This window comes from Chrysemys picta, unplaced genomic scaffold, assembly GCF_011386835.1.
Source record: "Chrysemys picta bellii isolate R12L10 unplaced genomic scaffold, ASM1138683v2 scaf715, whole genome shotgun sequence".
Taxonomy (NCBI): Eukaryota; Metazoa; Chordata; order Testudines; family Emydidae; genus Chrysemys; species Chrysemys picta.
In genome coordinates, this window is record NW_027053422.1 from 1 (window position 1) to 7,500 (window position 7,500).

Consider the following 7,500-nt stretch of genomic DNA (forward strand, 5'->3'; position numbering starts at 1 on the left):
TGAGCTCCGGTTCTCACAGGCTCTGAAAAACCTGTCCTCAGAAATCTCCTCACACAATCCTCGAAAGGCAGGTCGAAAAAGCCAAAGCCCCGCCTTCGGCGGTACGAAACTGGAACTGGGCGCCACCTCGTGGTTCCCTCGGTCGGCCGAGACGGCGTGGGGCGACCCCTTCCGGACATCCGCGAGACGACCGGCCGTCAGGTCAACCCATTCGCTCCAAAGGGGTTGACCTGGTGGCCGAGAGGGGACTTTGAAAATTTTTCGGACTTGGAAAACTTTTTTTTTTTTTTTCTTCCCCCAGCCCGCTTCCTCCGGGTTGACCCGGTGGCCGAGCGTCTCGCCGTCCCCGGACGCGGCGAGGGACTGCCTCCCGGCCGTCAGGATCGGGCCCACGGAAGTCTGATTTTAAAAAAAATTGGCCGACGCCACCGCGGAGGGCTACCCGGGCACCCCGGGCCCCGGAGCCGGAAAAGGGAAAAAAAGGATCGGGCCCACTAGAGACATGGACCCGGCCGCCAAGCAGGCCGCCCTGGGCTGACCCTCCCCGGCCGCAGCGAGGGACTGCCTCCCGGCCGACAGGATCGGGCCCCTGGAAGTCTGGGGGTGGGGGGGGGGGAAATCGCCCCACGCCCCCGAGGAGGGCTGCCCGGGCGGGCCTGGCCCCGGAGCTCGGAAAAAAAAAAAGGATCGGGCCCACTAGAGACATGGACCAGGCCGCCCTGGGCTCACCTTCCCCGGCCGCAGCGAGGGACTGCCTCCCGGTCGACTGGATCGGGCCCCTGGAAGTCTGGAAAAAGAAGAATGGAACCTGACGCCTCCGAGGAGGGGGCGCCCAGGGAAGGAGGGAGATCCGGGTTGACCTGCTGACCGGACGGGAAAGAGGCCACCGGGCGTCCCCCCCCTTAAAACCTAGGGGTTGACCTGGTGGCCGGAAAGCGAACCGGCCAGCAGGTGAACCCTTTCGATTCCACGGGTTGACCTGGTGCCCGGGAAGCGAACCGGCCAGCAGGTGAACCCGTTCGATTCCACGGGTTGACCTGGTGCCCGGGAAGCGAACCGGCCAGCAGGTGAACCCGTTCGATTCCACGGGTTGACCTGGTGCCCGGGAAGCGAACCGGCCAGCAGGTGAACCCGTTCGATTCCACGGGTTGACCTGGTGCCCGGGAGGGGACTCTGAAAATTTTTCAGCCCTTTCGACTCGGGGTTGACCTGGTGGCCGAGAGGGGACTCGCACGGCAGGCAAGCCGCCCTGGGCTCACCCTCCCCGGCCGCAGCGAGGGACTGCCACCCGGCCGACTGGATCGGGCCCCTGGAAGTCTGGAAAAAAGAATGGAACCTGACGCCTCCGAGGAGGGGGCGCCCAGGGAAGGAGGGAGATCCGGGTTGACCTGCTGACCGGACGGGAAAGAGGCCACCGGGCGTCCCCCCCCTTAAAACCTAGGGGTTGACCTGGTGGCCGGAAAGCGAACCGGCCAGCAGGTGAACCCGTTCGATTCCACGGGTTGACCTGGTGCCCGGGAAGCGAACCGGCCAGCAGGTGAACCCGTTCGATTCCACGGGTTGACCTGGTGCCCGGGAAGCGAACCGGCCAGCAGGTGAACCCGTTCGATTCCACGGGTTGACCTGGTGCCCGGGAGGGGACTCTGAAAATTTTTCAGCCCTTTCGACTCGGGGTTGACCTGGTGGCCGAGAGGGGACTCGCACGGCAGGCAAGCCGCCCTGGGCTCACCCTCCCCGGCCGCAGCGAGGGACTGCCTCCCGGTCGACTGGATCGGGCCCCTGGAAGTCTGGAAAAAAGAATGGAACCTGACGCCTCCGAGGAGGGGGCGCCCAGGGAAGGAGGGAGATCCGGGTTGACCTGCTGACCGGACGGGAAAGAGGCCACCGGGCGTCCCCCCCCCCTTAAAACCTAGGGGTTGACCTGGTGGCCGGAAAGCGAACCGGCCAGCAGGTGAACCCGTTCGATTCCACGGGTTGACCTGGTGCCCGGGAAGCGAACCGGCCAGCAGGTGAACCCGTTCGATTCCACGGGTTGACCTGGTGCCCGGGAAGCGAACCGGCCAGCAGGTGAACCCGTTCGATTCCACGGGTTGACCTGGTGCCCGGGAAGCGAACCGGCCAGCAGGTGAACCCGTTCGATTCCACGGGTTGACCTGGTGCCCGGGAGGGGACTCTGAAAATTTTTCAGCCCTTTCGACTCGGGGTTGACCTGGTGGCCGAGAGGGGACTCGCACGGCAGGCAAGCCGCCCTGGGCTCACCCTCCCCGGCCGCAGCGAGGGACTGCCACCCGGCCGACTGGATCGGGCCCCTGGAAGTCTGGAAAAAAGAATGGAACCTGACGCCTCCGAGGAGGGGGCACCCAGGGAAGGAGGGAGATCCGGGTTGACCTGCTGACCGGACGGGAAAGAGGCCACCGGGCGTCCCCCCCCCCTTAAAACCTAGGGGTTGACCTGGTGGCCGGAAAGCGAACCGGCCAGCCGGTGAACCCGTCCGATTCCACGGGTTGACCTGGTGGCCGGGAAGCGAACCGGCCAGCAGGTGAACCCGTTCGATTCCACGGGTTGACCTGGTGCCCGGGAGGGGACTCTGAAAATTTTTCAGCCCTTTCGACTCGGGGTTGACCTGGTGGCCGAGAGGGGACTCGCACGGCAGGCAAGCCGCCCTGGGCTCACCCTCCCCGGCCGCAGCGAGGGACTGCCACCCGGCCGACTGGATCGGGCCCCTGGAAGTCTGGAAAAAAGAATGGAACCTGACGCCTCCGAGGAGGGGGCGCCCAGGGAAGGAGGGAGATCCGGGTTGACCTGGTGACCGGACGGGAAAGAGGCCACCGGGCGTCCCCCCCTTAAAACCTAGGGGTTGACCTGGTGGCCGGAAAGCGAACCGGCCAGCCGGTGAACCCGTCCGATTCCACGGGTTGACCTGGTGGCCGGGAAGCGAACCGGCCAGCAGGTGAACCCGTTCGATTCCACGGGTTGACCTGGTGCCCGGGAGGGGACTCTGAAAATTTTTCAGCCCTTTCGACTCGCGGTTGACCTGGTGGCCGAGAGGGGACTCGCACGGCAGGCAAGCCGCCCTGGGCTGACCCTCCCCGGCCGCAGCGAGGGACTGCCTCCCGGCCGACAGGATCGGGCCCCTGGAAGTCTGGGGGGGGGGGGGAATCGCCCCACGCCTCCGAGGAGGGCTGCCCGGGCGGGCCTGGCCCCGGAGCTCGAAAAAAAAAAAAAGGATCGGGCCCACTAGAGACATGGACCAGGCCGCCCTGGGCTCACCCTCCCCGGCCGCAGCGAGGGACTGCCTCCCGGCCGACTGGATCGGGCCCCTGGAAGTCTGGGGGGGGGGGGGGGAAATGGAACCTGACGCCTCCGAGGAGGGGACGCCCAGGGAAGGAGGGAGATCCGGGTTGACCTGGTGACCGGACGGGAAAGAGGCCACCGGGCGTGCCCCCGTTAAAACCCCTAGGGGTTGACCTGGTGGCCGGAAAGCAAACCGGCCACTGGGTAGGCCGGTCGGCAACCTAGGGGTTGACCTGGTGGCCGGGAAGCGAACCGGCCAGCAGGTGAACCCGTCCGATTCCACGGGTTGACCTGGTGCCCGGGAGGGGACTCTGAAAATTTTTCAGCCCTTTCGACTCGGGGTTGACCTGGTGGCCGAGAGGGGCCTCGCACGGCAGGCAAGCCGCCCTGGGCTCACCCTCCCCGGCCGCAGCGAGGGACTGCCCCTCCCCACCCCCCGGCTGACAGGATCGGGCGCACTGGAAGTCCGGGACAGTATTTTCCCCGACGCCGGGGAGGGCGGGCGGAGGGGCTCTGGCGGCCAGCCCGGGCCCCGGAGCTCGAAAAGGAAAAAAGGACCGGGCCCGCGAGAGACGGGGGCCCTGCCGCAGGGGGGGGGGCAGTCCGACCGGGGCTCACCGTGCGGCAGGCCCGGGCGTCGGCAGGGGAAAGCGGGCGAGGAGGCGCGGGGCCGGGTGCCTACGGCCATACCGGACCGAACGCCCCCGATCCCGTCCGATCTCGGAAGGTAAACCGTCCCGGGCCTGGCTAGTACTTGGATGGGTGACCGCCTGGGAATCCCAGGTGCCGTAGGCAGCTTTTCCCGGTCCGAGTCAGCTCTCTCTCCTTTTCTGGGGGGGAAGGAGAGGGGGGGACGGGCCGGAAAGCCCCTCGTCGCTCCTGCCGAGTCGGAGGTCGCGGCCGCAGGTCACGGGTCTGGGCGCCTGGGGTCCGGCTCCCCACCCACCCGGCTTCCTCCGCGGAGGACCCCCCCCGGGGCCACCGAAGCCGCTGGGGGAGACGCCGGGCATGGGGCGGACTGGCCCGGACCCTCCCGGCCGCCGGCCCGCAGGTCCGCCCCGAATCCCCCCCCGCGGCCACCCAGGCCAGGCCTGGCCAGGCGGGACGGACGGCGGGTGTCCAGCGCCCAGCGGCTTCCTCCAGCGGGGACCCACGGACCCCAAAGCCGCAGGGGGAGGCCCCGGGCCTGGGACGGACTCGCTCGGACCCCCTGCGCCCGGCCGCCGGCCCGCGGGACCGCCCCGAATCCCCCCGCGGCCACCCAGGCCAGGCCTGGCCAGGCGGGACGGACGGCGGGTGTCCAGCGCCCAGCGGCTTCCTCCAGCGGGGACCCACGGACCCCAAAGCCGCAGGGGGAGACCCCAGGCCCGGGACCGACTCGCTCGGACCCCCCGCCTCCCCTGCGCCCGGCCGCCGGCCCGCGGGACCGCCCCGAATCCCCCCGCGGCCACCCAGGCCAGGCCTGGCCAGGCGGGACGGACGGCGGGTGTCCAGCTCCCAGTGGCTTCCGCCAGCGGGGACCCACGGACCCCAAAGCCGCAGGGGGAGGCCCCGGGCCCGGGACGGACTCGCTCGGACCCCCCGCCTCCCCTGCGCCCGGCCCCCGGCCCGCGGGACCGCCCCGAATCCCCCCGCGGCCATCCAGGCCAGGCCTGGCCTGGCGGGCCGGTGTGCAGCTCCCCCGGGCTTCCTCCCCCGACGACCCGCGCCCCCCTGAGCCGCAGGCGGAGACCCCGGCCCCGGGGCGGACCGGCCCGGGCTCGCCCGAGCCCCCTGCGCCCGGCCCGCAGGACCGCCCCCCCGAATCCCCCGGGAGAGGCCCGGCCTGCACGCCACTGACGACCCGCGGCCCCCAAAGTCGCAGGAGGCGCCCCCCCCCCCCCGGTTAGCCCCGTCTCGCTCCGCGCCCCCCGCCCCTCGCTGCCGGGACCGGGCGCCGCCCCAGAGTCAGCCGCAGCCGGCCGGCCTGAGAGCTGCCCTCCTGTGGACGACGGTGAGTTTACCTTGATACTAACCGGCCGTCAGCCAGGTCAACCCCATTGCTAGACTGGGGTGGACCTGGTGGCCGAGTGGGGACTTGGAACATTTGACAGCTGCTTCCCGGGGCTTGACCGGTTGTCCTGAACGCCCCCCACCCCCACCCCCAGCCCCCGGCTCCTGCTCCCCTCTCCCCAGCCTCGGTGCTCCGCTCCCTGCCTCGGAGGCTGCCTCTCTGCGGCGCCTGCATCGCCTCCGAGGACGCGCACCCTCCGGAGGCTGGACGTAAACCCACCACTGCCGCCGACCCGGCTCTCCGAGGGACGACTGTGAGGCCCCCCACCCCACCCCACCCCCGGACCGCCCTGGGGACGACTGCTAAGCCTCCCCCACCGGACCGCCCGGGGGAAGACTGCGACGCCTCCCGCCAGGCCCCCACCCAGCCTGGGGGAAGACTGCTAAGCCTCCCCCCCACACACACACACACACACTGTCGGGGGATGACGATTAAGCCTCTCCCGGACTGCCCGGGGGAAGACTATTAAGCCTCCCCTGGAACCACTATTAAGCCTGCCCCCGGAGTCCTCGGGGGATGACTGCTAAGCCTCCCCCACCGGACCACCCGGGGCAAGACTGCTAAGCCTCCCTCCCACACACACACACACTGTCAGGGGAGGACTATTAAGCTTTCCCGCTGGAGCGCCCGGGGCGGACGACTGTTAAGCCTGCCCCCGGAGTCCTCGGGGGAGGACTATTAAGCTTTCCCCCCTGGAGCGCCCGGGGGGGGGGGGGGGGGGGACGACTATTAAGCCTGGCCCCCGGAGTCCTCGGGGGACGACTATTAAGCCTCCCCCGGACCTGCTCCCTCTCGACTATTAAGCCCCCCCTCTGCGGTCCTCAGCACCACTGCCGCGCTGCCCTGGGAGTGGGGTGACATCCGGTCCGGAAAGCAAACCGGCCACCAGGTCAACCCGTCGAATCCAATGGGTTGACCTGGTGGCCGGAAAGCAAACCGGTCGCCAGGTCAACCCGTCGAATCCAATGGGTTGACCTGGTGGCCGGAAAGCAAACCGGCCGCCAGGTCAACCCAGTAGATTCAGCGGGTTGACCTGGTGGCCGAACGGGGACTTTGAAAATTTGACAGCCGCTTCCCGGGGGTTGACCTGTTGTCCCGGTGGGGACTTTGAACATTTGACAGCCGCCTCCCAGGGCTTGACCTGTTGTCCCGGTGGGGACTTTGAACATTTGACAGCCGCCTCCCAGGGCTTGACCTGTTGTCCCGGGGGGGACTTTGAACATTTTACAGCCGCTTCCCGGGGCTTGACCTGGTGGCCGAGTGGGGACTTTGAACATTTGACAGCCGCTTCCCGGGGGTTGACCTGTTGTCCTGAACGCCCCCCACCTCCCCCCCCCCGGCTCCTGCTCCCCACTCCCCAGCCTCGGTGCTCCGCTCCCTGCCTCGGAGGCTGCCTCTCTGCGGCGGCTGCATCGCGTCCGAGGACGCTCACCCTCCGGAGGCTGGATGTAAAGCCTGACACCCGCCACCGCCGCCGACACGGCTCTCGGAGGGACGACTCTGAGGCCTCCCCCCACCCCCGGACCGCCCTGGGGACGACTGCTAAGCCTCCCCCCCGCCCACACCCACACCCACACTGTCGGGGGATGACTCTTAAGCCTCTCCCGGACTGCCTGGGGAACGACTATTAAGCCTGCCCCCCCCGGAGCACTCGGGGGACGACTATTAAGCCTCCCGCGGACTGCCCGGGGGATGACTATTAAGCCTCCCCTGGAAGGACTATTAAGCCTCCCCCGGACTGGCCGGGGGACGCCTATTAAGCCTATCCTCGGGGGAGGACTATTAAGCTTTTCCCCCTGGAGCGCCCGGGGGGACGACGATTAAGCCTGGCCCCCGGAGTACCCGGGGGACGACTATTAAGCCTCCCCCGGACTGGCCGGGGGACGACTATTAAGCCTCCCCCGGACCTGCTCCCTCTCGACTATTAAGCCCCCCTCTGTGGTCCTCAAGACCACTGCCGTGCTGCCCTGGGAGTGGGGTGACACCCGGGCCGGAAAGCAAACCGGCCACCAGGTCAACCCGTCGAATCCAATGGGTTGACCTGGTGGCCGGAAAGCAAACCAGCCGCCAGGTCAACCCGTCGAATCCAATGGGTTGACCTGGTGGCCGGAAAGCAAACCGGCCGCCAGGTCAACCCAGTAGATTCGACGGGT

The 7,500-nt window shown here is 68.7% G+C and overlaps 1 non-coding gene across 1 annotated transcript; it reads left to right on the top strand.

The window, feature by feature from the left end:
* Nucleotides 1-3,970: 3,970 nt before the first annotated feature.
* LOC135979194 (5S ribosomal RNA) lies at nucleotides 3,971-4,089 on the top strand. Its single transcript, XR_010596518.1, has one exon. It is a non-coding gene; the product is annotated as a 5S ribosomal RNA (ribosomal RNA).
* Nucleotides 4,090-7,500: the final 3,411 nt, after the last annotated feature.